Below are 24,574 nucleotides of genomic sequence, written 5' to 3'. Positions count from 1 at the left end.
TTCCTAGTATGTGCCCACATCGAGCTTGTCCCATTCTTTTTAGTATCACATAACACTCTCTCATTGCAAGAATTGCAAGTACACCAACAAGTATCTATTAGGTCTGAGTTCGGGTGTTTACATCTAGTAAAATGTGCCCAAAGAGGGCTTTTGTTTGCAGGCTCTTTTCTTTTCTGCCCAGCAGTAGCTGCTCCATGGGATTGGGAGTTGGTAGGATCAGATTCATCAGCTGAACCTGAAGTTTGTCCTAAAGGTGGGAGTGTTTATCCTAAGGGTGGTGGTTGTCCTAAAGGGGAATGATCCAAAGCTGCAGTATCCGTCACATGTATGCCAGAACTAATCGAAGGGCTTGAGCTACTAGTCTGACTCAAATTACCACTTTGAGTACCCATAGCTGCAGAAAAAAGAAACAAGTGGAACATACAAACATTATAAATTTATAATAGCTGCAGAAAAAAGAAACAAACATAGCATACAAACATCAAACATTGTGATATTAATAGTTGCAAAAAAAAGAAACAAACTTCAAACATTATAATATTTATAGCTGCAGAAAAAAGAATCAAACAAAACAAACAAACATCAAACATTTTAATAGTTGCAGAAAAAAGAAACAAACATCAAACATTGTGATATTAATACAAACATCAAACATATATATAATATATAACATTTTCATCATCTAACTTTACAAATATATATCACTTTGAAACTGACCTGTTGGTCCAAACCGACCAACTGCAGTGCTCATACGTTGCTCCAGTTCTAACTTCTAAGCCTTAATTGTAAGATTTCTTGAATTGTTGAGAACTTGAGATTGGAACACCTGAAAATTATAATGAGAGCATGTTAGACCAAATAAGAAAAGCAACATATAAAGTAGGGAAACTCGGATCAGAATGAAATTGTAAATGTTGTGGTGCATGTAAAATTGTAAATGAGTCTTGGGTTGCCATTTTCTAATTCATCTGTATTCCATTTAAAATGCTTTGTAACTCTTACTCTCTTACTCAGATAAAAGCTCTTACAAAGAGAACAACACATAGTCATGAAAATTCAAACAGAGAATTATGCATATATCGAATTATACCTTCAATTGAATAGAGTCTTGCTTACAATTCAGAGTTCCACCATCGAGAGCCACAAACTTAGTCCTTCAACCCATTAACTTTGCCTTCTTCTCCCTCAAACTGTCAAACATCAAACTTAGTCCTCGCCTCCTTGGTGCTCCTGCTCCTCCAAGCACAAAAGAAAAACCATTAAAAGTTAAAACCCATGACAAATTGGTAAATCTCAAGATAATACATAACATATCCAAGATCGAATTGCTAAAATTGGGTAGATCGAAGTCTCGAACCTCAACTCAACAATCCAAAACAATTGAAGCTTCGAGCTCGTACTCACCAGCAGTACTGCAACAATTGATCGACTAATGTGAATCGAATCGATTTGATGTGAAATGAAATCGAATGGGTCGAACGATTCGATTCTTCGAACTGAGGCTCAGAAGTCAGAACCTCGCTCGAGTTCGAGAGAGAGAGAGAGACTGAGGGAGTGGTCGAGAGATGGACTGAGCCACTGAGGGATTAGAGATCGGATTAGGGATTAGGGTTTGCCGGTTGGACCAAGAGTTTGAGAGGTAGAGGCTCAGGTCAGATCTCGATCCGGTTCGAGAGAGAGAGAGAGAGAGAGACTGAGGGAGTGGTCGAGAGATGGACTGAGCCACTGAGGGATTAGGGATCAGATTAGGGATTAGGGTTTGCCGGTTTGGACCAAGAGTTTGAGAGGCAGAGGCTCAGGTCAGATCTCGATCGGGTTCGAGAGAGAGAGAGTGAGAGACGAGGTGAGTCGTCCAGACTCCAGACTCCAGAGACTGAGAGAGGGACTGAGGGATTAGGGATTAGGGTTTGGAAAGTTTTAATCTAGTGGTTGTTAGTTAATATGGAATAAAACAGAAGAAAATCAACGGCTATGATTGATTATATAATAAATATTTTAAATAATTAAATATTATATTAAATATCTAGTACGGTACGGTATACCGTATTTTGTTAATATACAATACCGATACCGTACCAATTACAGTATCTCGATACGGTATAACCGTACCACAATTTCGGTAACTGATATGGATGGTAACCGAACCAAGGGGTTCGGGACGGACTCGGTTGGCTGGTTTGGATCGGTTGGATTTGCCAGCCATAGTTTTGCATACCAATGGTTAAGAAAAGAAGACTGTATAGTCTATCAACTGGTAGCAAATCGAACAAGAGAGAGTGGTATCCACTAGTTTTGGTTTTCCTATGAACCAGAGATGCGCATTTTGAGTTGGATACCCGAGTGGATTGCACTAGGCAACTCTTGTTTGCACTCCAACTATGCCTTTAATTTTCTCCATTTGTTTGATTGTCTCTGTCATACATCGTTCAAAGTGGAAACGAATAATGTAGGAAACATTACAAAACTGCCAGTACTCCTAGGTGCTTAAGAAAAGTGGCCAACAAGTCCATACTAGTCTCTCCATTATACATTTGTATCAGTACCTTCAATTCATTATTCTCCTGAATCTCTTGTATTAGTTTTTGGTAACGGTAAAACTAGTCATTTAGGTTGATGATTGTGAGTATTTTTTTCAGGAACTCGCATTATTATTAATATTTTTTTTTTTTTTATGTATTTTTTTTTTTTGAAATGATAATTTTGTAACAATAAAACTAGTGATTTAGGTTCATAACCATGGATGAGCTCCAAAAACAATAAAAAGGAATATGCTTGAGGCATATCACCGAATCGAGGGATATTACCGGAAAGGGAAAGCCTAAACCGAAAAATGGGAATTTTGCGGAGTCACCGGTTTTGTGCCAAAAACAATGTCCTGACTCACAGTATTAAATTAAATTAAATTAAAATTAAAGTCTTTCAATTTTTGTTGTCAATAAAATTGCACCAAAAAAGTCCAAAGACTCCGACTTTACTCCAACGGCGTCAAATTGATTTTGATCCATAATCGAACGTTTTATCTGCGGTTGCATCCCCAGTTATGTAAAAGTAAATTGAGATTGGAATTGGTCTACTCATCTCATTTCATAACCCTTTTATATAGGGAGAGAATTACACTGGAAATAACAATTACAATAATGACATTAACTACTGATTGGTTCGTAATCCATGCTGATTGATGTTAATCGGTAATTGCTTGATTCCCTCTCCGTCAATCACTTTGACGAAGGCACACAATATGTTTTTCCTTTAACACTCCCCCTTGTGCCAAGTCAAAGACAAAATGGTGCATGAGTTGTTGCCTCACTAAAAACCTTGCCAAGTAACAATAAAAACCATGTGGGACAAAAATACACCTTGGTCGAAGGAAAAGAGCACAACGCACCTTTTACATTTGAGTATGACATGTGTGTGTTAGACTCCCCCTGACATCTACATCTCCCCCTGATACTTACATTAATCTATGGAGCTTGGAAAGTCTTCGCATTCCTATGCTTTTCACATGTTTCTCAAATGTGTCCTTAGGCAATGATTTAGTGAACAAATCTGCCACATTCTCTTTAGACCTTACTTGATTCATTTGAATCTTGAGGAGAGTCTGTTGTTGCTGATTGTAGGACAACTTTGGTGATATGTGTTTTGTGTTATCACCCTTAATATAACCTAGCTTCATCTGTTCGATGCAAGCTGCATTGTGTTCGTAAATGCAAGTAGGCTCTTCAGTGGTAGAACTCAAACCACTAATCCCTCAAATATGTGCAATGATAGTTCTTAACCACACACACTCACGAACCGCCTCATGTACAACAATGATCTCTGAGTGGTTTGAGGAGGTAGCCACAAGGGTTTGCTTGGTTGATCTCTAAGATATCGTCGTGTTCCCATTGGTAAATACATAACCATTTTGGGAACGATCTTTATGTGGGTCAGAGACGTACCCAGTATCAGCAAAACTGACCAAAACGTCATTTGGCGTTTTAGTGTAGGGAGTGACGCTTTCGCCATCAACATTTCCTTTAGGGATTGCAGTTCCATCTGCGGTCCCTCTTGTCTCTCTGTAGGGAAAGAACGGTCTCAAGTCAATGGTTCCTTTTAGGTATCGAAGATGTTCTTGATACCATTCCAGTGACGCTGCGTTGGCGCTTAGCTAAATCTAGCTAACAAGTTCACTGAGAATGCAATGTCTGGTCGAGTAAATTGGGCTAAGTACAATAATGCGCCTATTGCACTTAGATAGGGAATTTCAGCTCCCAACACTTGTTCGTCATCTTCCTTTGGACGAGATGGATCTTTCCTTGCATCCAAACTTCGACCGATCATGGGAGTGCTAGCAGGGTGTGCTTTGTCCATGTTATATTGCCTGACTTTTGGATATATGCAGACTGGTGGATTAATATTCCACAAACTCGGTGTTCTAGTTCAAAACCTAGATAGAATCGAGTTTTCCCAAGATCCTTCATCTCAAATTCGGATTTCAAGTAGCTCGCGGTTTCTCTTATTTCATCAAGAGTACCAGTTATGACATATACTACTATAATTTGCAAATCCGGAACTTGTTTTCTTTATGAGTACGCAGGGGCATAATTCATCGTTCTTATATCCCTTCCCAATCAAGTAGTCACTTAGACGGGTATACCACATCCGTCTGGATTGTTTCAATCCGTAAAGTGAGCGTTTCAACTTAATTGCAAACGCACTCTGTGGTTTAGAGTCACTTGACTTGGGTAATGTAAGGCCATTAGGCACTTTTCATATATATCTCTTAATCTAGATCCCCATAGAGATATGCAGTAACCACATCCATGAGCTGCATTTCCAGTCCTTCTGAAATTACTAAGCTAACTAAGTAGCGGAACGTTATAACGTCCATTACGGGAGAGTATGTCTCCTCGTAGTCAATTCCAGGGCGTTGTGAGAAACCTTGCGCCACAAGGCGGGCCTTGTACCTCAGGACTTCATTCTTCTCATTACACTTTCTGACAAAGACTCATTTATGTCCTACAGGCTTTACACTTGGTGGGGTTAGCACTACCTGACCAAATACCTGTCTCTTTGTCAGAGAATCTAATTCTACCTGGATTGATTCTTTCCATTTAGGCCAATCTGCTCTTTGTTGACATTTTTCAACAGAGCGTGGTTCGATATCATCGTGCTCTATGATTCTTTGAGCAACAGTATATATCATCAATGTGTATGGAAGATCTTTCTATCAACTCATACGCACTCTCGTAATCCTTTGAGATTTCTTTGTTCTCTGGAATCATTTCGAACATCGGAGCGTCCTCCAGTATTGATTCATGGACATAACTATAATCAGAGACAATCTCATGAGAGGGATTCTATACATTGATGATTGGTTTGTGCCTTACTCACCCTCTTCTTCCTTGGGTGAGTGTTAATCGAACCAAGTGACCTCCCCCTCTTCCTTGGGGAGCCACGGCCTCAACCACACCTCCACTAAGTGCAGTTGCAGTACCTCTATCTGCGGCACCGTGCCCCTTGTTGGGGACTTCTAACCTTGCAGGCACATTTGCAGCTGGTATATGTGATCTCGTCACTTTTACGATATCAGTAAACGCATCAGGCATCGAATCTGCTACGTTCTGAAGATCGATTATTCTTTTCACTTCACTTTCACTTTATGAAGTGCGGGGATCAATATGAGATAGAGTAGGGAAAAACCACGACAATTCCTGTCGTTCCCTTGGAAAATCCTTTTTCCTATCTCCCCCTAACGACGGGAAGACTGTCTCATCAAAGTGATAATCCGCAGATCTAGCGATAGAGAGATCGCCTGTCAAGGGTTCCAAATAGTGGATAATTGTTGGGGATTCGTATCCAACATAAATACTTAATCATCTCTGAGGACCCATTTTGGTGCCCTGTGGGGGCGCAATAGGCACATATACTGCTCAACCAAATATGCGTAAGTGTGAAGTGTCAGGCTCATATCTAGTTACCAACTGGTACGCAGAAAATGTTTGGCTAGCTGTGGGTCTTTAAACGAATAAGTAAAGCTACGTGCAATATTGCATAACCCCATGCAGATATAGGCAGGTTGGTGCGCATAACCAATGCCCTAGCCACCATCTGTAGCCTTTTGATGGTGGCTCCTGCGAGACCATTTTATGTATGCACATGGGGTACATGATGCTCTACATCGATCCAAATAGATATGCAATAATTATCAAATGCTTTTGATGTAAACTCTCCAGCATTATCAAACCTTATAGACTTGATAGGGTGATCAGGGTGGTGAGCCCTTAAACGTATAATCTGTGCTAAGAGTATTGCAGCATTTCTTGTGGACAATAAAACGACATGTGACCAGATTGTCGAAGCATCCACCAGAACCATAAAGTACTTGAATGGTCCGCATTCTGGATGGATAGGTCCACAGACATTTCTTTGTATCCTTTATAAGAATGGAATGTTTTGTTTTGTATCTTTAGCATAGGAAGGTCTCGATCCTGTTTTTGCTAAAGAGCAGGCTTTGCAAAACGAGTGATGTGCCTTTGAAATAGTCAATGAGGCATAATGGGAGGGAGGTAGTGCTTCTGGTACTTCGTAAAGCAATGACTGCATTTGAGCAATCCTAGAATCGACACCTTGCAGTGTGGCGGATTTTTCTCCCATTTGTCACTCGAAAGAAGGGATGTTCGTGTGAGTTCTTGAAAAAATACGGATCATCATGTCACGACCTCGGTGCCATAGGCTGTCATGCAAAAGCCTGTATGAGTCAGTGTCCCACATTTCATTGTTGGTGACAATATAGGATTCAATGATCCAAATCGTAGTGAGATACACTCCACTAAATTGACTCATAAGTTTCTCTAAGATGTGTTTCCTTCCACAGTCATTAGATGTAATATCAAGGTATTCAGTTTCATTCTCACGGTGTGTTTTTACTGGATAATCGTTGGCACAAATTGCTTTGAAACATTAACAAGGTTCAATTAGCTCTTGGTGCATATAGAGCGTCTGTGACTTGAAATGTTGCGCCATTAGGCAGCAAAAATTTGGCAGTTCCTCGCCATTTTATTAGTTTTGATAATCCAATCATCGTAGTCACAGAGGAATTATAGGCTATTCGTTCAATGAATAATTGCCTATTTCTTAATATTGTGTGGGTAGTCCCACTATCATCTAAGCACTCAAGTTCTCCTCCATTCATTCTTACAAATAAATGGGAGGTATTTAGAAAATATAACTCATATTCTTTAGAGTATTTCTATTTGTGTAGAATGGTATTCTTTTCATTCTAATAATTTTCCTCTAGATGTATTGCTTTACATCTTTATAGTGCTATGTCGAACCATGTAAATATGTGTATAGTAAATAAATTTGAATAAATTCAGTGCTTCAGAATAAAATTCAAAATTTATTAATAAGCCAACGATAATCAAATCAAGGTCTTGTTCAGAAATCTTATTCATCAATCCATGATTGAAAATAAACTTTAAGACCAAACAATAGTCTAATTAAAAATGAGGCATTATGCCTTCACAACTGTCTTTGGAAAATAAAATGAATAAAGCAGATCAGTCAAGATTGAGAGCATCCATTGACTTAGCAAGTTCCTCTTCGCCATTGGAGTCTGCAACTGTAAGGTTGACGTCTAGGTCATGACCTCCTTCTTCCATATAGTGAGCCACTCGTTCTTTAGACTCTCTATGCCTCTTGTAATTGGCTGCTACTCTGTTGTTTGCTTGGCAGTTCTTGTACCAATGCCCAATGAATCCACACCTATAGCATGGTTCATTGTCAACTCTTTCCTTTGGCATCTTGCTTCCATGATCCCCATGTCCCTTTCCACGTGGTGCATTGTTGCCACGTGGGTAGGGATCAGCACGTCTAAACCCCCTTGCATTGGAGTTATTTCCACCTTTCATTTTTCCATAATTAGCCTAGGGAATTTTCTTTGTCCCAGTGGGCCTGACATTGTTATTCAAGAGAATCTTATTTTGTCTCTCAGCCACTTGCAGTAGGCTTATCAACTTATTGAAGGTTGTGATTCTTTTGTTGTCATAATCCAACTGATACTGGTTCGCTAGTATAAAAGCTGAATTAGGAAAGGTGGTAAGAGTCTTGTAGATCATATCATCTTCTGTGATTTCCCTTCCAGAGAAATTGAGACGTGCCTTTAAGCGCAATATGTCCTTGTTGAAGTCATTGACCTTTTTATAGTCAAGCAAGCGGATTCCATTCCACTGAATAGCTAGTTCTGGGAGTAAAGTGTCATGAATGTTCCCAAAACGTCCTTTAAGGGCATCCCACAGTGCTTTGGGTGTCTTCAACTGGAGATACTCCCAGCGTAGGCTAGGATCAATATGTCGCCTCAGAAAAATTAAGGCATCTGCTTTCACCTTATTAGATAGTTCATCATCTTTGGGATCAGTAATGGTGGCAGTGTAGTCTTTTGCCACAAAGGCAGTTTCCATATCGGAAACCCAACGATGGTACTCAAGTCCTTCTGAGTCCAAGATGTCAAACTCAGGTCGAGTTAGATCAGCCATCTACATAAAACAAGAGAGAAGAAATAAATTACGCAGTCATAAAGACATCCACGTGAATTATTTTCCAAAATATGAGTTAGATTTCAAGACCAAGATTCGTAATGGTCACATTTTTTCGATGCTATGTGAAAATACTTTATCACAGTAAGGGCTTGTCCGGTAACGTTTTTAAAAATGATTTTTCAAAAATCGATTTTGAAAATAAAAACGAGAAAACAAAATTGAATTTTTGAGATCCGAAAATGTGTCCGGTAGCTTATTCAGAAAGCAATTTTCAAAAACGAGAGAAGATGACAACTAGAGATGAGAGAGAGACTTGAGAAGAAGATAGCGACGTGAGAATATGAAAGAAGATAGCACGTTCTTTTTTTTCTTTGTTTTGGAAAATATATCTCCGTGTTTTCTAAACTATGAGAATGAAAATGTGAAAACGTCTATTTGTCGTTTTCCTGTTTTACGAGTAAAATAAAAAAATATTTTCAAAAAATATTTTTTACATTTTTGAAAACAGACCAACGAACGCATTTTCAAGCCATTTTCATTTTATAAAATGAAAAAGATGACTTGAAAACGTTACCGAACACCATCTAAGTGTTTGTATAATGCGCATGAATTTTCATTATCATGGCAAAATGGAATTTTATATGTTGTATTACAAAAATAACTATAACACATTTAATAATAAATAAAACATAGCATATATAAAAATAAACTACATTGCATGCTCAAATTTCACAAATATATACCAAAATATATGTTACACATAATGATAGCAATAATATATTATGCGTAAAATAAAAGATAAATAATAGCATAATATAAAGACATGCGTATGAATAATTATATAAGAGTAAATAAATTTCATAAAACATGCTCACAATTGCATAAATAATATATAACAAGATATAAATGGCATGTTCAAAAATAAAGTATAAACTATAGCATAATTAAAACATGCTTAAACATAATTATGTAAAACATAAATAACACAACATGCTTAAATATAATGATATAAAACATAAATATTAAGGCATGCTTAAAACAATCAAAATTATCTAATTAAACATGCTTAATAACAAAATAAAATAAAGGCATAAACAATATGGTATAAAGCATGCTTGGTTAAAAAAAAAAAAAAAAAAAAAAAACATACTTGATTTTGAGAAAATAAAACGATCCTAGCACACGCGCGTGTTGATGCAGGCGTGCGTAGCGATGTTTTTGGGCTTGAGAAAAACTGGGCCGCTTCCTCCTTTTTCAATCAGTGGGCCACAAGGCCTTATATTTTTTTTTTTTGGGCCGCAGGCCTACTTCTTTTGTTTGTTTGTTTTTTTTCTGCTGGGCTGCATAACACTCAAGGCCCTTTTTTTTTTTTTTTAACAATTGGGCCGAGTCAGCCTTTGTTTTTTTTCTTTCTGGGCCACAAGGACCTTTTTTTTTTCTGGGCCGCCCTTTTCTTTGGGTCGGTTCACTTTTTTTTTTTTTTTGGTTGTCAGTTAACTACGATATGGTGTTGGAAAATCTGGCAAACTCTGTCGGGGTTCTCGAGTTCTGGTTCTGTGAAGGGGAGAGGCCGGTGCATAGCGAGGTCTGGTTCTGATCTGGAAGTCTTCTGATCGAGATGGGTCTAGCTCGAGGGACGACGTGGCTGCAGGCGGCGAGTATGGGTCGATTGGAAACGAATGGAGGTCGTCGTATAGGTTGTCCGGTATCGGAATCTGCAAGGGTTCTCGTCTGGTATGTCGATTTGCAGAGATATCAGTGCGCTGGAGGCGGGTAGACGAGGTGATGGCCGCTAGCAACTGGTTTGCTAGGCGTGAGGTGTGCTGGAGACGCCGGGAACTGATCGACGCTGAGAGACGAGGCCGTTCTGGTCGATCGTGGATGTTGTGACGGTGGAGAGCGCCGGCTGTGAGCGTAGGTGAGGAGCAATGGTGGATCGCGTCGGCGGCGCTGATGAGGCGTTCGACTGGGCTGAGCAGGTGGGAGGCTGCTGCTGCTGTAGTTCGGAGATCCGGCAGTGGAGGCGGCGCGCTGAGTTGTGCGCAGGTGAGGCTGGTTCGGCGCAGCAGAGAGGTGGGTTCGCGCCGGTGGGCAGGCTGAAGGGCGGTGCGGTAGCGCCGGTGGAGATGCTGCTGTGACTGGGCTGCTAGGCTCGGTGGTGGGTTTAGGCAGCGAGCCTGTGCGTGCTTGGCCGGAGAGGCCTAGGGAAATTTTTTTTTTTTTTTTTTTTTTAGTGGCGGCAGAAGAGAAAAAGGGAAGAGAGTTTTTTTTTTTTCTCTTCTAGGGTTTGAGTTTTTTTTCAACAGAAAGAAGAAAGAAATTAGAAAATTATTTTTTCTTGGCTATTGGCTCTGAGCGTGCTGATAACGTGTAAAAGTAAATTGAGATTGGAATTGGTCTACTCATCTCATTTCATAACCCCTTTACATTAACTACTGATTGGTTCGTAATCCATGCTGATTGATGTTAATCGGTAATTGCTTGATTCCCTCTCCGTCAATCACTTTGACGAGGCACACAATATGTTTTTCCTTTAACAAGTTCATTATTATTCCCGGGAAACCTTTGGAATTGCGTTTGACTGACGTTGAGTCAAGCCCTTCCCTCTCTCTCTTGGTGGGTGCTATCGGTTAGTTTGATTCTCATTTCCTTTATCTCGTTTTTAATTTAGGTATTTATTGATCGGTTCTCTCTTATTTTAATTCAAATTAGGGGTTCTTTGTTTACGCTTTTTCTTATTTTTTGATTGAGATTCTTGTGCTTGATTGGTTTTCCTTGAAAAAGAGAGCAAATTTGATCTAATTTCGGAAATGGGTATTCCTTGGTCAATCGTTTTAGTCTTCAATTGTTGATTGTTCCATTCGGCATTGACATAAGGGTAGTTTAATTTACTTCAATTGTTATTGTAGTTTCGAAATTTTCGATTGTAAATTGGATATTGTACATCAGGCAATTGTTTTGTTTTGTTGGAAAAGCCAGAGTTTTGCAATATACATTTATGGGGAATGTGCAACTGTTACTGTATTACTGATGTAGTGGTACCTAGCTCTCTTGAAATTGGCAGGGGCACACCAGGGCACATCAAACCACGAGGGGTGGCTTCGAACTGGAGAAGTGGCCTTGGATGGTTTGATAGAGCGCGGCATATCTGATAGCATCCAAGAGAAGAATATAGCGTGTACCTCCCAAAATTATGAAACTGAAGTTGTGATCTGGTTAGTGACATATTACGAGTGAAAAAAAATGAAGTCTGCTTGTAGGAAAGCTGTGTTGTTTTCACTCCTCTTCGTGGTTCTATTTGGGTATGCTACAGCCGAGTCTGAAGAAGAGGTTTCACGGAAGTTGATATCTGCTCCGCACAAGAATGTGAGAACTAATGTTATAGATGGCACTGGTAATGAGAATACCTTAGGTTTTGAGGATATAAATAATGGGATCGGTGAGACAAAGGGCGGGAACAGCAAAGTCTCAATCTCCACTGTTGCATTATTTACGCTGGCAATGGCTGCTGCCACTGGTTTAGGTGTAGTGCCATTCTTCTTTGTGGAGCTTGATCCGCAATGGGCTGGACTCTGCGCGCAATGGAATGGCTGCTGGTGTGATGTTGGCTGCAAGCTTTGATCTTATACAGGAAGGGCAAGGTCATGGAGCAGGGAATTGGGTGGGGCTTTGGGATTCTAGCTGGGGGAACTTTTATTTTGCTTTGCAAGAAGGTATTGGCTTTTCCTTATCTTCTGTCTTTACATATCTGCCCCGTCCTTGACATTTAGTTGGTGCTTCCCATTTGTGATTTTGATTCTTGCTTTTTATCATAACCACATTGCCATTACATCTTGCAGAGAGATTTGTTATCCTATTTTAGTGCATACATGCATGTTAACTGGTAGTATAATCTAGTTATAATGAGAACATAGGCTTTCTAGGTGACACCTGTGATATCTCAATATCTGCTTGTCCAGAAAAGTCCATTGGCATGCCATTTCATGAATTATTTCATTTCTTTATGAGGGGACATACAGGTTGAAAATGATAAGATGTTCCAAGCTTTTTAAGTACAACTCCTATAAGTTTGTGAACTAACAAAATAATACCCTTGTAAATATATCTGCTTGTTTGTAGCTGTTCTATTTCTGGTATTTACTTGTACATGGTGCCAGTATATATCATGTTCCAATTATGGCTTACATCATTACATCTGGTTTCAGTTTCTCGAACAATATGGAGAGGTTAGTATGTTGGACATTAACGGTGCAGATGCAACTAAAGTAGTTCTTGTGATTGGAATAATGACTCTTCAAGTCTTCATTCATTTGGGAAGGGCTTTGGTGTTGGGGTTTCCTGATGCAGAACAGATGGCAGCCCAATTTGAAGAACAGTTGGATCGAGCTAAAAGAGAAAAACGAAAAGTGACTAGTAGACGCGAAATGGACTTTCGGAGTCCGATTGGGACGCACCTTACATTTCCGGAAAGGGAATCGCACCAGAAATCAAACTCGTGGCAAAGCCACGAACTGTGGCCTTTTCGGGCTTCCGGGGTCGTTTAGGGCCTCAAAACTGCATTTTTCTATTTTTTGGTGTTTTGGTTTTCCTTGTTATTTTCAGGTTGTTTTTGTTTTTACCCATGGGCTTTAGGGTTTCATTGTTAGTCGCCCTAGGGTTTATTTTCTTATAAATAAGCCGCCTTACGGCTGCAAACTGTATCTTTTATCTTTTATCAATAAAATTGAGATTATTCTCTCTTATCTCTGATGGACTCCAGAATCCTTTACTTAGGTTTATTGCAGGTAAACCTAGATATCAATCCGTCTGCGTCATTTCCTTTGCTGGTTCCAAGGGTTTCTCTCAGGGCCTTTTGGTAACTTTGGCTATTGCTGTTCACAATATACCAGAAATAGCTGTAAGGATTATATGATCAACATGAGAAGCTTCGTTTGAAATCCTTTAGAAAAAATAAAAAATATATGTTTTTTTTTTCCTCTTTTGGACTGAAAAAGAAAATGACAGCTCTCATTTGACAATTCCAATTTCCCGATGTTCTTCAAAGTACAAAAGCATCTACCACCAAAACCCTACACAATCTGAGCTGTGTACAACTATTTAAATCCTCTAAAGTTTTGGGGTTGTCCAGATTTCAAAATCCCCATATGGTTCTTAGTGTTTGGCTCCAAAACCAGTCTGGTTGCAAATAGTCTCTTTTGAGTCTGCGCAAGCGTGCCAGCACCGTGAGGTGCAGTTGTCGGGGAGTCCCTTGACCTGATTTCTTCTCAAACGCTGTGGACAAGGAAAGCACCAACCTCGTCACCGAGTCGATACTCAATATTGTAGATTGTGCAGAGCAATCACCGGGAAGTAGGAGAAAGCACGGTGTTTGCTAAAGCGTGACTTTAGCTTCGCTGGGTTGCTAGGGCGTTACCCTTGCTTCGCTAAGTTTCAACTAGGTTGAAGGTAGGTTTGCTCCGAAGAGGCTTTGGTAATCTGTGCGATTGATTGATTGAAGAGTTGTGTTGTCTCGTTGTATCGCTTTTAGCCTCTATATATAGGTTGCAAATTCACTTTCCAAACAGGAATGCAATTCTATATTTTAGGCCACAGTTATTGGCCTTAAATCAAATCAAAACTCTTAGAGCATCTTTAGCAGACTCTCTATTTTGGCTCCTTAGCTATTTGAGAGAACATGTTTAGCTTTTTATCTAATTTAGCAGCTGCACCAATCCTAAGTGACTTTCTATTATAACTTTTAGCTATCTCGCTCTTAAATATAGAGAGCGAGATGAGGCTCTCTATAATTTAAAACATTCATTTTGAGTTACTTTATGTAATTTATAAATACATTTAAACTAGGGGAAATGATCATTTACGCAATTTTAGGCACCAAATTGCCCACTTGCTCCACTAATATTTTTTTAACCTCATTTACCCAAAACACTCTAAGGGATTATTTCTCTAATACCCAATTAATTCTTTTTTTATTCTTTTTATTTTTTTTGGAGACTTTTTTGCCCTCTCCTTCTTTCTCACTTAGAGAGAGATCTCTCTCTCTCTCTCCCTCCCTCCATCCCTCCAGCAGGTCGCCCACGACGCCGGCTCTCGCCATCACCTCGCAGAAACTCGTCGTCGTGCTCTCCGCGGCCAGGCTCGACGCCAAGCCGACGGTCCTCGTCACTGAGAAGCTCGGCAAGGCTGAGTTGGACCTTCTAAACACTACTACAAAAAAAGCATTTAAGGACGTTCGAAAAACGTCTTTGAAAACTTTAGATGACACGCAAAAAAAACGTCATGTATCAAGGAGTCATTGTAAGTGCCTTTTAAGGACATTGGAAAAACGTCCTAAAATGTCTACTAGGACGCGTGAAAAGTGTCCTTGTATCTCTAGAAAACGTCATCTAATGTCTTCTAAGACGTTTAAAAAACGTCCTCTAATATCTATTAGGACATTCAAAAAATGTCCTCTAATGTTTACCATGACACTAGATAAGTGTCCTTAAATCTAAAAAACATGTCCTTGTATGTATTAGAGGACATCTAAATAATGTCGACATATATGAAAAACGTCCTCAAAACTTCCATATGAAACCCAAAAAAAAAATATATTGGCAACCAATGATCTATGAATGCCATATACCAACCAAAATTATATATTATTGACCAAAGTACTATTTGAATGATACCAAATACAAAATTCCTAGTAAGTTCCTATCTAGATCAATTTCCTCACGGCTGCACTACATCCAAGTTATCTTTGAACTGCAAAAACGATTAAAGAGGAGTATTACAAAATTTGTTAATGCTAGAAGTAATGCTAAAAAGAAGATAACATGCACAACTAATTCATAAGCATGAAGTACTGTCTTAAAAGAGTACATGTCCTAAACATTTTCTAACAACTAATAATTAATACTCGGAGCAAAAATGGTAAGAACTAACCTCACAAAATCTTCAAGCGGCTTAATGATAAAGATTATATGTAATCAGGAAATTTCAAGTGACCTATTAACCTGTGACAAGAAAACTGCAGATTTAGTCACCCAACATAAAAGGAAATACATTATCTCATTACAGATACTCCATTCTTCCACCACTTATAAAAGTTCAAGCTTGGAACACATGACAAGTAATAAGAAAGGATCATATTAGTCATGCTGAACACATGACAACTTGGCCTATACAAAGAGCTTATCCAAAGAAAAACAAATAGCTTAATACTTGGTTAATCATTGCATAGTGTAAAGACAAGAGCAGTAGGACTTTTCTGGACAGATAATATGAGCTCAAGATAGTTCAGACTTATGTGGTTATAGTTCTAAGTTCCAAAGCATATGTATAAGCATTTTTAAAGAAGAAACATGAAAAACAAGTTAAGTGATCAAAATACTGCATAAGAACAAACACACAGCGTTGACCATATTACTAATCAAATTACCAATTATGATCTTGAACTTACATATCTATGTGAATAGCATCCTTCTATACCCAATGCTGCTCATATTTTTCTCACCAAACCTGCTCAAACGTTAACAAGAAACCCAAATAAGGATGTTAATTTCAGCCTTGAAATTCAAATACCCAAAACACTAAGATGAAATGTCTAAGAAGCTTCTATCTTATCCAAGAACACAAATACATATAAGTAAAATGTCTAGAAACCCACTAAATAAAAGGTGAGATTCACATTTAAGAGAGAAGCCAGATGAAATATGCAAGCTATAAATTTAGATCTCAAGTTGAGAAACAAACCAATATTGCTGCACTAAGTACAAGTTAGGAACTGCAATCCCAACTGAGAAACAAACCAATATTGATGCACTAAGTACAAGCTAGAAACTGAGATCCGAATTGAGAAACAAACCAATGTTGGTGCACTAAGTATAAGCTAGAAACTATATCCAAATTAAGAAATAAGCCAACAAAATTATTTGTCTTTATTACCAAACTTGAACTAGCCTTCATGTATAATACTTAAATTAAACAACACACAATACAAGCATATAGACTAGAGAAATATGAGAATACCATGCAAGCTGCCAATATTTTCAGGGTGGGTAGAAATCCTTTGCTGGCTAATGGCATTATCCCTTTGCATAACCACTGTCTTTATTTCCTTGTTTTCTTCCTCACCAGAATTTTTTTACCACTACCCTGTTCAGGAACAAAAAAAGCCAAAGAAGGAATGCTAAATCACCACACAGAAAACTAAAAAAGCACAACTATAATAGCATCAATCACTAAACCCTAACCAAAATAATACAATTAAGGAGTTACAATAGCCATGGAAAACGTATTGAAAATATAGATTATACATACATTAGCCCATCGACATGAAAAAGGAAAAACTGTGCAATTTGGGAAACTAAATTAGTTACATGGAGAAGAATAGAAGGGTTACTTGGAACCATAATTGCTCAAATACCTGCAAACTTCAAAAAAAAACACAGAAAAAAATCAATTAGGTAGGAAACTTCATAGTATCTGAGAACTTCTTCCCAGGTTCACATAAGCAAGAACATACTATCAGATACCTCGCTTGTAAGTGTCAGATCTAACCCAGCTAATCTACTATAGGGCAGAGCCGGCCCTGGGATTTCCAGGGCTCTAGGCAGAAAAAAAAAATTGGGGCTCCCTACCTTTAAATATATTTTATAAAAATAAAAAATAAAAAATAAAAACTCTTCTGTACTCTCATTCACATTATCATTCTCTTGTACTTGTTCAGCATTTGCGTTGAAGTACATCCAGCTTGAAGCTTAACCAATGCCTCTCTCTTTTGCTTCTCTTTTCTTTTTTTAACCCCAGAAGGATACTTCCTAATCGGAGCCATCATAACCTATAAAAGATAAAATAGATATGGAAATTTTGATATAAACATATTGCCATATAATAAAAAATACCAATGTATCAAACCAACAAAACCATTTTCAATTCAAACTTACTGTCATAGTGCCATACAAATTATACAACACCATTATCTTATTATTAAACAAAGAAAAAAGCAAAGAAAAAAAAATTTCAATTAAAACTTTAAGATATGTTTACAATACCTTTGTAAACGGATGAATCATGAAGTTTCTAGTTTTTCATAATTGAGACCTTAATCAATGTGCCTTGTACTATTTTTTTTCTTTTCTTATATTGCTCGGTTCTCATATCTATGGTTCAGTTGCTCTTGGACCAATAAAGAGCAGCAGAGATGGAAATGAGAAAATAATAAACATATAATGAAGGTACAGAACAATGATCATAACTAGACAACCTAGAAATGAACTACATAACATTATTCTTATTAAGATTAGATCAGCACAAATGTACCAAGAGATACGAAGCACACTAGTAGCACAAACAATCAATTTGAAATTAAAGAATAAAGGAGAACCAGAAGCTTTCATCTCTTACATTCCTACAGACCCACTCACCAACCCAGTATCCAAACGCAAATTATCATCACCCAGTACCTAAACACAAATCATCATCACCCAGAATCCCAGATCTCAACCTTTCGTTTCTACCCAATTGAAGAACTAGAAGAGACATGGAATTCGAGAAAGAGAGAATTACCTGGAGAAATTTCTGGACGAATTTCGTGACTTTCGTCTGAAAGTGAGGAGAGAGATTTGGGAGAGCACTCAGAGTAGCAGTCGAGATCCTTTTCTTTTTTTTCTTCCCTGCACCTGCCAATACAAATACAACTGAAATTTTCCAAATTGCAAAGACTCCAGATTTTCTACAAGAAAATTCTGAAATTTTCAACAAGACACTGAAATCACTAACACTAAAACCCAGCTTGAATTTTCAACTTTGATTGACAAGTATTCTACTCCTCAGCTATTTTATGTCTTGATTTTGAATGGCAAGGAAGAAGATTAGGGTTTTCTGGGTGATGAGAGAACAGTGATGATGGATGCAACGAGGTGAGAAGAGTAGAGAAGTGCTGATTGATAGGACGAAATTCGGTGAAATATTTCCATTTGACGGGAAAATTTGATAATGAAAGTGAAATGGAAGGGTTTGTATCTAAGAAGGAACACAAAAATGGCTAAAGCAATTTGGGGGAAAATGAAAGATGAACGCGTGTGCATTGGATTGAATTCCTAGAAGGGGACTTTTCTATTATTTTTATTATTCAACTATTAAGGTTTTTGGGTATTGTGTGAATCGAACCCCACACCTGGAGGACGTCTAGACGCGCTAGACTTAAAGCAGCTTCTCCTGTTTTTGCTTTTGAAGAGGTAGTCATGAGTTGACGTCCTAACATTCATACAAGGACATTAAGTTTCAAAAAACGTCCTGGAAAAAATTAGTGGGTGTCCCGAATCATGTTTTCTGTAGTAGTGAAAGGAATCAACGACCGCCAGTATACGACTTCGACTTGCTTCTGTCTCTCTCGCCGGCAACTGATCATCACGAAAATCGCAACTTGATTATATCTCCGGTCCCGGGCTGCAACCGGAGTCGTTGCAATCGAAGTCAAATCAGTGTGAAGGCAAACGGTCAATCAGAATTGTTGCAAAATGACTGGAATTGTGGGCAAAATCGTCAACCGGAGTCGAAAATATTGGGGGGACAATAATCTTCCTATTGGGGGGCAATAATGTGTCTTGATTGTTATAAAGTCTCTATAATTGTGTTCAGTGATATTTTCCTTCGTGTTAAAGACTGCTTCTAATGTGTTTTGGTATTTCTGTTATATTATTGGGCGGCAATAATCTGTTTATTGCAGGGCAATAATATATTTGTTTTGTTATTTTTTGCATGAATATGGGTGATCCTTTTGTCGTTAGGTGCATTTATTCTTGTTAAGAGGGCACCCGGGAGGCCTAGGGTGAAGCGGTTCAAGTGAAGTGGAGAGTGTGAAAAAAAAGCCAATTCGTTGTGGACTTAAATTCACCAAGTATTGAATTTGAATACCTGTACTTTTGTAAACTAATTCAAAACCAAATTGAGTTACTTCTGACCATCTATAAAAAAATTATTGGGGGGCAATAAACTTTTTATGACCCCCCAATAAACCTAATTATGTTGGTTAATGAATATAACAACATTTTGTTGAAATGACCTGTAATAAATGAACCACAGTTAAGACATTATTGCGGGGCAATAATCTGTCTATTGCCTCCCAATAGACCACCCCAAAAATCACCAGTTTCTATCATTGACAGATTATTGTACTTTAATAAACTCAAAACAACATAAGACTTATCAAAACTCTAATTTCAATGATTAATTAACCACAGTTAAGAAATTATTGGGGGGTAATAATCTATCTATTGCACCCCCCCCCAATAGACCACAGTTTTGACGTCGTCCGAGACCTGCAAGCGAAGCCCAGACCCGATTCCTGCGTGGAGAGTTTCCCGAACATCTGACAACAAAACCGGTGAAGCCCAGAGGGGTTGGGATCGTGGAGTTGGATAGCGTCATCCTCGACGGTGGGATAGAGCGGCGGCGGTGGAGGCCGACCTCGACGGTGGAGTGGTGGGCGTGGTGGCTTATAGAGAGAGAGAGAGATATATATATATATATATATATATATATATATATATAGAGAGAGAGAGAGAGAGAGAGAGAGAGAGAGAGAGAGAGAGAGAGAGAGAGAGAGAGAGAGAGAGAAAGAGAGAGAGAGAGAGAGGAGAGAGAGTTATGAGTGTAATTTGTTAATTAAAATGAGGGCAATACTGTCAAACACTGTTACATTGGGTAAATGGGGTTAAAAAACTCTTTGTGGAGTAAGCGGGCAATTTTTGGGCTATAATTGGGTAAGTGGTCACAGCCCCTTTAAACTATTTAATATTCCTTTAAAAAATAGGATTAATTTCAGTTTACCCCCCTGAGGTTTGGGGGTGTCATCATTTCACCCCCTCTACTTTCAATTTTGAATTTTTACCCCCTAAACTTTCAAATTTCAATCAGCCGTGTCCCATTTCTACTATTTCGTCCAAATTAGACGTTAAATTTTACTTTTGAGGGCTAAAATGGTCATTTCAACATTAAAAAAATTTTAATTTTTTTTTCTCTTTCTTAGTTTTTTTTTATTTATTTTATTTTATTTTGTCTTCAACCTATACACCACAAGTTATAATAGGTTTATAAAAACAAAAAAATACTCTAGGTAGTTGAAAACGGCTCGCTGGTCTACGATATTTGTGACATATATCCGATAAAATGAAGAATTTATGACATATCCCCAATAAAGTGAATAAATATCTGTAAAAAATAATTTTACACTTTATCTGTAAATAAATATCTGTAAAAAATGATTTTACACAGATATTTCTTCATTTTATTGGGGATATACAGATATTTACAGATAAAGTGTAAAATCATTTTTTACATATATTTCTTCACTTTATTGGGGATATATCCTAAAATTCTTCACTTTATTAGAGATATATCACAAATATCGTAGACCAAAAATGATTTTACACAGATATTTCTTCACTTTATTGGGGATATACATATATTTATTTACAGATAAAGTGTAAAATTATTTTTTACAAATATTTCTTCACTTTATTGGGGATATATCCTAAAATTCTTCACTTTATCGGAGATATATCATAAATATCGTAGACCAGCGAGCGGCTTTCAACCACCTAGAGTATTTTTTTTGTTTTTATAAACCTATTATAACTTGTGGTGTATTGGTTGAAGACAAAATACAAAATTAAAAAAAAAAAAAAAAAAAAAAAAAAAAAAAAAAACCAAAAACAGAAAAAAAAAAAAAAAAAAAATTTAATTTTTTTTATGTTGAAATGACCATTTTAGCCCTCAAAAGTCAAACTTAACGTCCAATTTGGACAGAATATTAGAAATTGGACACGACTGATTGAAATTGGAAAGTTTAGGGGGTAAAAATTCAAAATTGAAAGTAGAGGGGGTGAAATGATGACACCCCCAAACCTCAGAGGGGTAAACTGAAATTAATCCAAATATGATTAGATGTATTTCTAAAATGGGTAGCCAAAATGACTTTTTAGCTATTTTAGCTAAAATTTGACTAAAAAATGGCTAGCATTGCTAAAGATGCTCTTAATAGTCTTGATAACTATCGTAGGCAATAATTAATAATTATCCTCTGTACGTGGCTAGAATATAGGCAAAGGTTAATTACCTCTTGGAGTCTTGAACATAATCTTCTTGGATGCAAACTGTTCGCTATGCATGTCTTAATTGCCTATATATCTTCACCAGGACTCATAATCCAAGTCCAACAATCTTTAATTGCATGGGGATGTATCTATATATATATATATATATATATATATGGACCACGTAATCTGAGCCATGTAGCTTTGCATAATTAACTTACATATATATCTTCTTGTTGACGTTCGCGAGCAAACTTAACTGCACAGCACCATGATTCCTTGCATCTTATTGGCAGCAAATAGTTGATGGGCCACCATGCCATTTCTTAATTGTCTCACCATGCATGAGCCATTATACATGATATATATTGCAATCAAGGATGTATGTTCCTGACCAGATTGTCCTACTTCCTTCCATCCACCTTAATTGCAACATGTGAGTAACCTTGATTCTTGCATGGCTTACGTACGTCCATGATCATTTCCTTGATAACCACAATCAAGCATGATTACATTCTTCTATATATGTCATTGCACATTAATTGCATGAGAAACTTGACTATCCGCATGGGCCACGTTATTGTTCTCTCTTACATAATCTTGGTAATCAAGCAAACAAATCACCATTAATTATTAAATATTTGATAATTAATAGTAAATCAAGGAATATTCAGATTTGCTTCAAAATTGTTTGGCCTTCAAGTAGGCTTTATTTAGCCCCTAAACAATATATTCCGAACTTGTAGAAAATATATAGCTTGGGTCACGGATCTTGGCCCTGATTTCTTCTAGTCCCTCGGGAAAAAATGTTAATATGGGTTCAACCACTTAGGTCATCTGGAATAGTGGAATGTCCATTAATGCAGATTTCGGATTGAGTCTTCATAAAACAATCATATCGGTTTGCAGAGCTGTAGTGCCATGAGCTATTATGTTATTTAAGGATTGAAAAGACACCAGCAATTCCAAGATATTTTGAAGACGGTGGCTGCCTTTTTTTTTTTTTTTTTTTTTTTTTTTTTTGGTTACAAAAAGTTTAGGTGAGAGCTTGGTTACGCTACACCACCATCGCCAGGGCACGCCTACAACCTCAACCCTGCAGGACTTACGGTGACACCTAACTGTCACACAGCCCACAGGTATGGATTTCCGCAGGTACTTACAGATCGCGAACCAACGAGGCCTGCTGGCAGCGGGGATCGAACTCGGGTGGGGGTTCCAGCACGAGGCCGCCCATGCCAACTGAGCCAAACCTCGTTGGCGACGGTGGCTGCCTTTTGTCTTGTCTTGTTCTTGGTTATTAGTGAAAGTGGAACCACCTAATGTAGATGTAGACGCTACTAACCCGAATTTTTTTTGGGGGGGGGGGGGGGGGAACGATCATGTAGACGTTGAGAAAAGAGAATAATATGCAATGCAGATTCAGAGAGCGTGATGAAGACAATCGTCTCTACTAAATGTACGTGATTCACGTTAACTTTATATATGTTTTTTTTCTTTTACATGAATTAATTGAGAAATTAGTCGTTGGATTATCTTACAATGATTAAGTGGAAAGATAATTAGACAGGTAAAAAAACCAAGTGTGTGCGGCTAATTCTTAAATCTTTTTGTTTGTTTGTTTCAACAGAGGTACTAAGTTACTAACCTTCATTCAAAATAGATTAAGGAGGGTGTATTCAATTCAGATTTTAAAAGACTTTGTTTGAATTTTTATAATCCATAAATTTACTTAATCCACGGATTGTTTAAATTCTATATGGATTCTGATTGATTCTAATAGATTAATTTACTAGTATTTGTTTAGATCTTAGAAATCTTTATGATGTTTTTGGTACGTTAATTTTTTTCTTCCTTCTTCTTTAATTAAGCAATGGATGTATGGATCCAACTATAATGCTATATCAACGACAAGAAAGTATGGAAATCTACCATTCTTTATGTTGTGTGTAATGATACATGAACAATAAGAGAAAACTAACCAGCCAAAATGTTACACAAAAAATAAAGTAGTAAACTAATGACATAATTGATTTCATATCTAATTTACAAAAGAATCATGTGTGTATGTATCATCTTAATTATACCATTGAAAGTGAGCTTAATTAGCTAGAAGGATTAAGGCTCTAGAGCCATAGTGATAAAAATAAAATAAAAAATTATCAGATGAGAGTAGAAACAGAGGAAGATAGTGAGAAAATAGGTCTAAGACAAAATGGATGAGTGTCACATATTGAGACTTGCTTCTTTTTTCTTTTTTTTTGTGGGTGAAGAGCTCATTCACTTTTTAGTGAGAAAAAATCCATCAAAATCTCGTAAAAGTGGTTGGATTGTTTTTGAGTTTTGATATGTATAAAAAGCACTATAAAATCCTCCAAAATCCAGCATTTAATGAAATCCTTAAAAATCCGTATACGTTTGAATATCAAATCCTTAAAAATCCGTATACTTTTGAATATCAGTAGATTTGAATGGATAATTTTAAATCTTAATTGAATATATCAAGATTTCAAAGAACCTTTTTTTTTTAAGGATTTGATTTTATTAGATATCAAAGCCATGAACAAACAGACCAGAGTCTAACAAAACTTACATAAGAAGAGCCGGAACAAACCGGATGTCCTATCTAATTCACACCTAAACTCATTTAAGTCTAAATGGTCGCTCGCTGAAACAGCAAGCTAACAAACTAAGCAAGAATAATCTCACTTCCTAAGGCAAAATCATTCATCTAGTCTAATCTGCCAGCACTCAATTGTGGTACACATATCAACTAGAAAACATCTAAGAAAGTATATAGAGATTACTCCCACTTGAGAAGGCTTGAAGTTCAGAATGTCTTGAAATTTTGTACCTTAAGCAAGTACCATTTCTTTCCCCTTAGGGTTAGAGCTAGTACTAGTTTCAGGCTCCTCAGCAGCTAACAACCTCGGCATCAGGTTTGTCTTTTTACTCTTTGTCTATTCAGGTTCACCG

The 24,574-nt window shown here is 37.5% G+C and overlaps 2 long non-coding RNA genes and 1 pseudogene across 2 annotated transcripts; 1 reads left to right on the top strand and 2 right to left on the bottom strand.

Annotated features, from left to right (window-relative positions):
* The first annotated feature begins 11,058 nt into the window (after positions 1 to 11,058).
* Positions 11,059 to 13,063, top strand: LOC112194052 (annotated as a pseudogene).
* A 2,169-nt stretch (positions 13,064 to 15,232) lies between these two features.
* LOC112194814 lies at positions 15,233 to 17,161 on the bottom strand. Its single transcript, XR_005808256.1, has 4 exons — positions 16,530 to 17,161; positions 15,961 to 16,019; positions 15,444 to 15,514; positions 15,233 to 15,263 (listed from the first exon to the last, which is right to left on the bottom strand). It is a non-coding gene; the product is annotated as an uncharacterized LOC112194814 (long non-coding RNA).
* A 141-nt stretch (positions 17,162 to 17,302) lies between these two features.
* LOC121052174 lies at positions 17,303 to 18,708 on the bottom strand. Its single transcript, XR_005808255.1, has 2 exons — positions 18,069 to 18,708; positions 17,303 to 17,340 (listed from the first exon to the last, which is right to left on the bottom strand). It is a non-coding gene; the product is annotated as an uncharacterized LOC121052174 (long non-coding RNA).
* Positions 18,709 to 24,574: the final 5,866 nt, after the last annotated feature.

Source organism: Rosa chinensis, chromosome 3 (genome assembly GCF_002994745.2).
Source record: "Rosa chinensis cultivar Old Blush chromosome 3, RchiOBHm-V2, whole genome shotgun sequence".
Lineage (NCBI taxonomy): Eukaryota > Viridiplantae > Streptophyta > Magnoliopsida > Rosales > Rosaceae > Rosa > Rosa chinensis.
Note: the sequence above shows the minus strand (reverse complement) of the source record. Positions and strands in the feature narration are given on the sequence as shown.